The sequence below is a fragment of the Ursus arctos genome, unplaced genomic scaffold (assembly GCF_023065955.2).
Source record: "Ursus arctos isolate Adak ecotype North America unplaced genomic scaffold, UrsArc2.0 scaffold_16, whole genome shotgun sequence".
NCBI classification, from domain to species: domain Eukaryota; kingdom Metazoa; phylum Chordata; class Mammalia; order Carnivora; family Ursidae; genus Ursus; species Ursus arctos.
The window spans coordinates 48,716,679-48,725,113 of record NW_026622830.1 but is presented as its reverse complement, the minus strand read 5'-3'; the positions used below and the strand labels follow the sequence as shown (position 1 = coordinate 48,725,113).

At 54.7% G+C, this 8,435-nt stretch overlaps 1 pseudogene; it reads right to left on the bottom strand.

Moving 5' to 3' along the window:
• Positions 1 to 6,158: 6,158 nt before the first annotated feature.
• LOC125281395 (DENN domain-containing protein 3-like) lies at positions 6,159 to 8,435 on the bottom strand (annotated as a pseudogene).

Here is an 8,435-nt window from a genome sequence, read left to right as displayed (position 1 = left end):
GCTGGCCGGTCAGGGATGAGCCATGGATGGAATGCAGGGGTGAAGAGAAGAGGCATCAAGAACGACCCCCAGGAAACTTTCTCACGGGGGTGGTAAAAGTCGGAGAACCAAATGTGAGCTCATCCAAGACTCCGAGGTACAGAAGATGGGTATGGGCGCGGTTCGTGCATTACTCATGCTCAAAGGCGGAACATAGTACATACGGTTAACCCTCAAACTGCCCTGAACTCAGCTTTGTTCACTGCTTAGCCGGTCCTCAGGGAACACTTGTTGAGTGATTAGAGCAAGAACAGAAACTTTGATGACTTCACTGAACCATAAAAAAATACCAATTATCCACATAATAAAGATGAGAGCCTTGCACAAAACAAGAACCCAATAAACGTCCCTACAAAGGTTTCTGGGAGCGGAACCAAGGTCCTGGGGCAACTTGCTCTGTCTCTGGGCCTGGAATGCATCTGGCAGGGTTCCCTCCCCCAGCCCACACACTGTAGTGTGATATTAAAAATATACATTTTAAGTTCATGATCACATGTCTCCTGCGAAATAAAATTAATTTTTCAACTGTGAATAATAATCAATACGTAGAGAACCGAGATCTCTATGTCTAAGCTTCCAGAAAGGACTGAGTGAAGCAGAGTCGACATCTATGACCTTCTTCCAGACACTAATCTGGCAGGTGCTTGTTTGAGAACGAGGAAATGCCCGGTGGTTGCGTCAGTCTGGAAGATGCCAGGCCAGACAGGTGTCATCACAGCTCAGCCGTCTTGGCCCATTACTCGGCAAAGGGGGAACGTGGGCTGCCTTTCTGCAACTGTCCTTAGCCCGAAACCCTCAAGTGGTGAAAGAGCCAACAACATCTCAGGACGAGCGTGCCAGGGAACCCAGACCCACGGAAACGCTTGGCCACTTATTCAACAACACGGTGGCACTGGGAAAAACCAAAAAATAGGAAGCCAGGTACTTTTCATTAATCACCCCGGACAGGAGAAAACATGAATCAGTTTAATACAATACCCAATATTCCAGACAAATAAACCAAATGAGCCGGTGTGTTAAGCACTAAGGGGGCCCATCACCAGCTCCACACCACGTATCACGGGCCGCCCGGCAAACGCATCTCTAGAAACAGCGTAATTAGATGATTCTGTAAGGAACCTGAGAAGCGTAATTTAAACACCCTGGAACGTAAGAAACAGTTTAAAACATTAAACCCATCGTCGACATAGGACTTTTACTATTCATAAAGAAAAGACAAAATTCCAGATTTAATGACCAAATGAAGCGGTCCAGGCGGCGGGCTAGGTGTCAAAGACAGTTTTGCAGCAAAATCTTTTATGTGATTGTCAACTTCAAAATCTTTACAGAGCTTCAGATGAGTCAATAAACTAAAATAAAAAAAATCAAATCACAAAATAAGTATGAGTATCCAATTGTCATCTTAGCATTTCTTTTTTTATAATAATTTTTTATTATGTTAGTCACCATACAGTATATCCTTAGTTTTTGATGTAAAGTTCCATGATTCATTACTTGCGTGTAACACCCAGTGCTCCATGCAATACGTGCCCTCCTTACTACCCGTCACAATGGAATATTACTCAGCCATCAGAAAGAACGATTACACAACATTGCAGTGACATGAAGGGGACTGGAGGACATCTTAGCATTTCTAATCAGCGCTGACCTGTCTGCCAGTGCCGGCAGCCCCAGGGCCTTCCAGGCTGGGGGCGGGGGAGGTGGCGGGAGGACACTGACGACAACCCTAGGCCTCAGACAGCAAGGTGAGGCTGCCCAGGGTCAGGACCTGCCTGCAGGGGGGCACAGGAGAGGTGGAGCGTGGGGGGATGGGGGCTGGTCATGTTCTGTTTCTTGCTGTGAGTGCTGGTTACACAGCTGGAATTCATGCAATTTTCTGTCTGGGTCATACTTCAGCAGCGAGTAAACATCTCAAAGGAAAGTGCTTGGCCACGTTTGTTTCCCAAATGCATTCTGACTTTTGAAGTACGGTTGGCCCTTGAACAATGTGAGGGGTTAAAGGTGCTCTCCCCCACGCAGTTGAAAACCTGCATAGAACTTCTCAACCCCCAAAAAACTTAATTGCTGATAGCCCGCTGCTGACCTAAAGCCTTACCGACGACACGAACGATCGATTAACAGGTATTCTGCATGTAATATGCATTATATCCTGTATTCTTAGAATAAAGTAAGCTAGAAAAGAGGAAATGTTTTTAAGAAAATCCTGAGGAAGAGAAAATACATATATAGGACTGTACTGTATTTGTTGAAAAAAATCCAGGTGTACGTGGACGCGCACAGTTCAAACCGCGTTGTTCAAGGCACAGCGGCAAGTGACTGAAACGCATGACGGACCAGCAGGTGCCTGGGGGCAGGCGGCTGGGAAGTGACCACAGGGTGTAAGGGAACTTTGGGGCGTGGTGAAAATGTTCTCTGTCTTAATGGCAGTGGTGGTGACATGGTGTCTACATTAGGCAAAATTCAGCCAACTGCCCTGGAAACCCCACCTCTGTGCCCTGGGGCGGTCCCCGGCCTCACTCGCCACAGCAGGGCCACAGCAGGGCCCACGCGTGTCCCGCAAGCCAAGCGCTTACGCTGTTACTTTAAGTAACAAATCATAAGTCCGCCTGGGGTCAGTCAGGGCGCCTAGGTGGCGCAGTCGGTTAAGCATCTGACTCTTGATTGGAGCTCAGGTCGCGATCTTAGGGTCATGAGATCAAGCCCGTGTCAGGCTCTGCACTCAGCATGGATCCTGCTTGGGATTCTCTCTCTCTCTCCCTCTGTCCCTCCTCCCTGCTCTCTCTCTAAAAATAATAAATGAATAAATCTTTAAAAATAATAATAGCTCTTCCTGAAGTTAGTGTCAGGAAATGGAGATAATTCAATATTCTTCCATATTTTAATTATTGTCAAAGAATAGTATCGAGTTAAAAAAAAAAAAACCAGACTCTCCATAATCTAATTCCCCAAATACAACTAAGCATTCTCTCCCAATTTCTGTCCACACAGAGGCCTAGTTTACACGCCACCATTATAGCAGAAAAACAGATTTTAAAAATCTATAAATCTGTATTTATAAACTGCCTTTTGCATTTCTGTCATCTGTTTTTCTGTTTTCTAGTTCGGGTCATTTAGCAACGACCATCAGGAGACAGAAAACTCGAGGAGCAGGGAAACTGAACACGTTTTTCGAGTTAAATGTTCCTTTGCATTAACGTCTAGCAGGATGGTATTTGTTGCCAGTCACACGTGAATGATCACGCGTACAAAGGCCGAGAAAGTGAAGCAGGTGCTGTCCTCCCCGCAGGCCCGAACCCGTTCCGTTCGAGAAAGGGTGGCAACACCACCCCCAATTCACAGAAGAGGAAACGAGATGGGTGCACAAGCCACCTACCCTCAGGTGCTGAAGATTACCAGTTAATTAACGAAAAGGGACCCTGTCCTAATTTATCATCCTATCACTGCCCACGCCCGGGCAGACATGCCCTACTGAGCACGCAGTCCCGGAGGGAGACCCGGCGAGCGCTCTGTTCTGTGTCGGGGGCAATAAAACGCGGGCTAGACCCAAACTATGGGCAAACACCAGCCACATTTTGAAAACTAAAACATTAAGGCGCTGGAACTTGAGCTCCGAAGGTGGTGAGTTTGGTCAGGAAGGATTCCTGCTCATCCCTCTGACCACAGTGTGAGAACCAAAATGATGGTCTTTCCAGAAGTCTGCGACTTGCCAGGGGTGGAGGGTGGGTATTACGACATTAAGGCAAACCTCCGTTGGCCGCCTCTGTCGTTAACCAAACCACTGAGAATTCCAAGACTAGAACTTGGTGAGAACGAAAACCAGGCGGCCAGGGCGCGTGTGGCCGGGGGATGGACCGTGTCCACACGCCACAATCATCCCCCGACGACAGGCGGCAAGTGCGCCCGACGCGATTCTCTCTAGAGTTTTCAAAACTTCTCTACGTCCTCAGGCTTTCTACTCAATATCATCAGCATTAAGGCACTTCAAGATTCCACCCCAAGAAAAGATAACTCGTTAACTGTCATGAACTTAACAGGACTGACAGCAGCGGCAGCCTGATTTTCTCAGATAACAGGAGAAGAGCTATTTCTGATGGACGTCTTTTTTAAAAAACCAAACAACATAAAATCCTCCATACTAATTTTACTTCCCACAGTTTGGTTTCATCTTCCCTTGTCTGGCAGACCTTCCCCACAGGCTACCGCCTCGGGAAGCCTCTGGGCCTTCACGGGAGCTCCCGTCACCAAACCAGAGCCCGCCCACCACCGCCAGCGCCAGGCGTGGCCTCGCAGACACGCGGGCACCGCACGGGCTCACCAGGACAGGCAGTCCTTGAGGGCGTTGTAGTAGGGGAGCTTGGAGACCACGCACACCGCGAACGGTCCGAAGCAGCCAGCCACGCCCGCGGTCGGCCAGGATGGCTCCCAGTGCGCCTTGCCGTTGTAGAAACACGACTCGTCCTGGAGAGAAAGCAACAGGCCCGTGTCACCCTCCGATCCAGCTGGTCCCAGCTTCTATCCTCAGCAGTGTGGGCCTCTGCAGACAGAAGCGAGAGGGCAGGGGCCCAGACAGCATCCTGCTCCCCCGCCACCCGGCTGGCGCCCCCTCCGGTGTCACCGCAAGTCCCAGTCAGCGTGGATGCCCCCCCTGTGTCACTGGGAGTCCCAGTCCTCGCAGATGCCCCCCTCCCCCAGTGTGTGATGTGCTGAGGTGGCAGAGACAATGACACGTCCCGACCCCAGATGGGAACACAGTGAGAACACAGTAAGACACAGAAGGGGCCATGGGCTCTGCTTACACAGGAAAAAACCTCCAGCACTGGGCCATATGTGTGTGTGTCGGTGGGGGAGAGGGGGGGTTCTCAGCTGGAGAAAAGTACCGGCACCGAGATTCCAGAAGGCACAGACCACTGCAGAGCTTACGAGTGGCGCATCACTGAGGGCCACAGTCTGGCCCCCGTGGAGGGTTGTTTGGGGTTTTTCAGTAGGGACGGCGGACCGTGATAACAGCTCCACCTGGGGATGGTGTGAACGCGAGGGTCTTGCAAGACAGGGGGAGAGCCCGGCAAGCAGTGGGCACGCCATTCGTCTACCCACCAACCTTGAACCAAGGCCCTCAAGTCAGTGTGCTGGGCCCCCAGGCAAGTCCCCTCACCTCCCTGTGCGACTGCCTGCTCCCTCAGCGGTAAAATGGGGATGATGCTGAGAGTTCCCAGCCCCCTTCGCTGTGGATTAAATGAACGACTGTGCAGGAGGGTCGTCGGCACCGGGCTGAGCACACGGGCAGCTGGCATATGAGGACCACAGTGCCGTCTGCACTCCGGGCGGGGCTGCGCGTGCAGTCCACGGAAAGACAGGAGCGCAGGACAGGGCGTGGCTGGTCACTGGGCACGAGGGGAGGTGGGGAGGCCAGCATGTAGGGCCCAGAGTCACCCCGAAACCACGCAGGCACTGAGAGGATGGGCGAGGGGTCACGCACACCCCAGCAGCCAGGTGTAGTGGGGGAGTCACAGGCAAAGCAGAGGCTGTGACCTTTTTAAAATGTATTTAAGGATAAGAGAAATAACATGTACTTCTCATAGCGATCACTTCACAGACAGGCTCCCAAGCACCTTCCTGAATAATCCAGCCTCCCATCCTGTCTCTGCCGGAAGCGCTGGCCAGGGAGGGGCAGGAACTCGGCCCCCGGCTCGTCTCCCACCCCTACCTAACCCAGGCAAGCAGGCAGGCCGCCAACGCCGCAGGCCCAGCAGCCCGCACACACGGCCATGAGGGGTGGCCTCCCCGCGCTGCCCACTGCCCACCCTAGTCCAGGGGTCCAGGGGACGCCTAGTCCAGACACGGAGGTCGCGCACTCAGACATCAGCAGAATGCTGGACTCCCACAGGTTTCCGAGGCACATCCACAGGCGTGAAGGGACAGAGCCCATCGAGTTGAGCCTTATGCCGTGACACTTAGGAATAATTCTCCCAGCACACCTGGCCCAGCCTCTGACGGCAGAGTGGGGAGGAACAACCGGGCAGCCACCGCCCCCTCGGTGTGGGATTCCTGGACTTCCCCGGGGTAAAGCACTGCTGCTTCTGGAAACCCTCTGGACACAGGCCGTGGGTCACCCCGCCTCTTCAGGTGCACGGCGGCCCCTGCGACCTCCAGGGGCCGGCTGGCTCGCACTCGTGGCCCTGCCGGGCGGGGGAGGGCCAAGTCATGCTCTGGAGGCCCAAAGCCGTCACCCCGCATACAGGAACACAAATGTCCCTCCACGGACATGTGGGAAACAAGCTGTGGCTCACATACACTGGGCGGTAGGACTCGGCCGTAAGACAGAGGCGCTGCTGCCCCAACGTGGATGAACTCTGACCCCATCCACTGAGTGCACGAAGCCAGACACAGAAGCCACATGCAGCCTGAGTCCACTGACACCAGGTGTCCGAAGCAGGCAAACCCATGTGGGCAGAACGGGGGCCGGGGGCCGGGGGCGGGACTTCCGGGGTGATGAACGTCTTTTGCAACCAGACGCGGCAGGGGCTGCCCGCCAGCGGGAGTGTACTTAGTGCCACTGACCCCCACACGCTAACATGATTACAATCGTGGTGATTGCGGGAAGCGTGTTTCAGCAAAAATAAACACCAGCAGATTTCAGAGGGAATTCACGGCGGTCACGTACGTGCGGGGGTCGGGAGTACTGGGCAACCACGGCATACTTCTGTTCCCACAGACATCGGTCAGCACCAGGAAGTGGACACAGTCCTCCTTCGGTTCGGAGGCCACGTACACGCCCCCTGCGGGTAGAGAAAGGAGAGGAAATCTCGGCACGGCCCCGTGGCATCCACCTCCGAGGCTGGGCTCTCCGTGAGCCCACTTTGTGGCCTACAGAACCTGTCCTCGCCCTGCCAGCTGTGGCACTTGGGGGGTCGGGCCGCCAGCCAGCCGTGGCCCCCTCCGTCCCTCCGTGGGTGCCCATTTCTCAGCCACCCTCTGTGCTCTGCAGAATTTAGCGAAGGAACATAAGAACAACCGCAGACAAACCCTCTGGGGTGTGCCTGGGGGAGGCGACCGTTTCTGAGCATGGCAGGTGCAGGGGTTGTCCCAGCTGTCCCCGGGTTGTAATCCCTGAGACCGGGAGACAGCAGCCATTCCCGATGGAACCTCCCAGACAGGGAATGACGGACGGGAAGTCCCTAGTCTGAGTCTTCTACACCAGCCACTCAGCGTTTCTCAAAGACCAGTGGAAAACATGAGGGCCACCCACTGCCGGGAACAGGCCAGGTGGGGAAAGCATGTGAGCCCGGGCTACAGGCCCCGGGGTCCCCAGAAAACAGGGGCCAGAGAGCCCGGCGGAAGTGCACTCTGGGGGGAGATGCTGCAGGCTAACTGGACTCATCCTGACCCACCGGCCGGACCTCTGGAAGACGGGCCTGTCAATCAGAAGTGAAAATCCTTGGAAAGCACCTCTACCAACCGTGCTGGCGATCCCGACAGCCCTTCGTCTGGGATTCGCTCTCCAAAACATGGGGGCTGCACTATTGGGCTGCACGTCCTTCAGCTCCCAAACCCCCAAGATTAAGAGAACTGAGACCTGCAGTTTGGCCTCGGGGCTGCCAGGGGTAACCAGCCCCCCGTCTGTCACCCTTTCTTGACTTGGTTTCTAGAAAGCACCATGGGGGAGTTGGGAAAGCAGGGCGGGGGATACCTGGGAAGCAGAGCTGAGGCAGGCCAAGCAGGTCCACACCGTTGGGGACACTAATGTCTTCAGGAGAGAGGCCCTTCCAGGGCTCCGTTTTGGGCTTGTCCCTCTTCTTTCTGAAGGAGCGCCTTCAGGTCTTGCTCAGAGTCGCGGAGGGGGCGCCAGCCATCTGACTGTCATCCTTACTGACGAAAGGAGGCACAAAAACCGACAGGACCTCCAGATCGAGAGAAGAGGGGCTGCTGACCCCCTGCTTCAGGGACACCTAAAGGGAGTAATACGAGTAAGCCAACAGCGCTTACCCTTGCTCCGCTGTGCGCCTTCTGTCCAAGCACCCACTGTCGCTCTGTTCCCCTTCGACCCGCCAGAGTGCCGGTTCCGCACCCACGTGTGTGTGTGGCCTCACCCACCAGTGGCCCAGGACAGGAAGGACGGCAAAGAAGCTGCTTTTAGGGACCCATCAGGCCACGCGTTCAGGCAAGTCACCCACAGCACAGGGTCTGGCTCTCCGGCTGCCCCTGGGCACACAGCCCGGCAGTTGCCAGCCCAGGACTGACAGGCAGACCTCAGTTCACATCCAGCTCTGCTTGGACTGCAGCAGCGAACGCCGCATCCCTGAGCTTCCCTCTCAAGGGGGCAAGGTCGCAGGTCAAAGGCTCAACCCCAGCCCCCACACCAGAGGCCCCAGTGCCCTCCCAGGTTGGGGGGGCCGCAT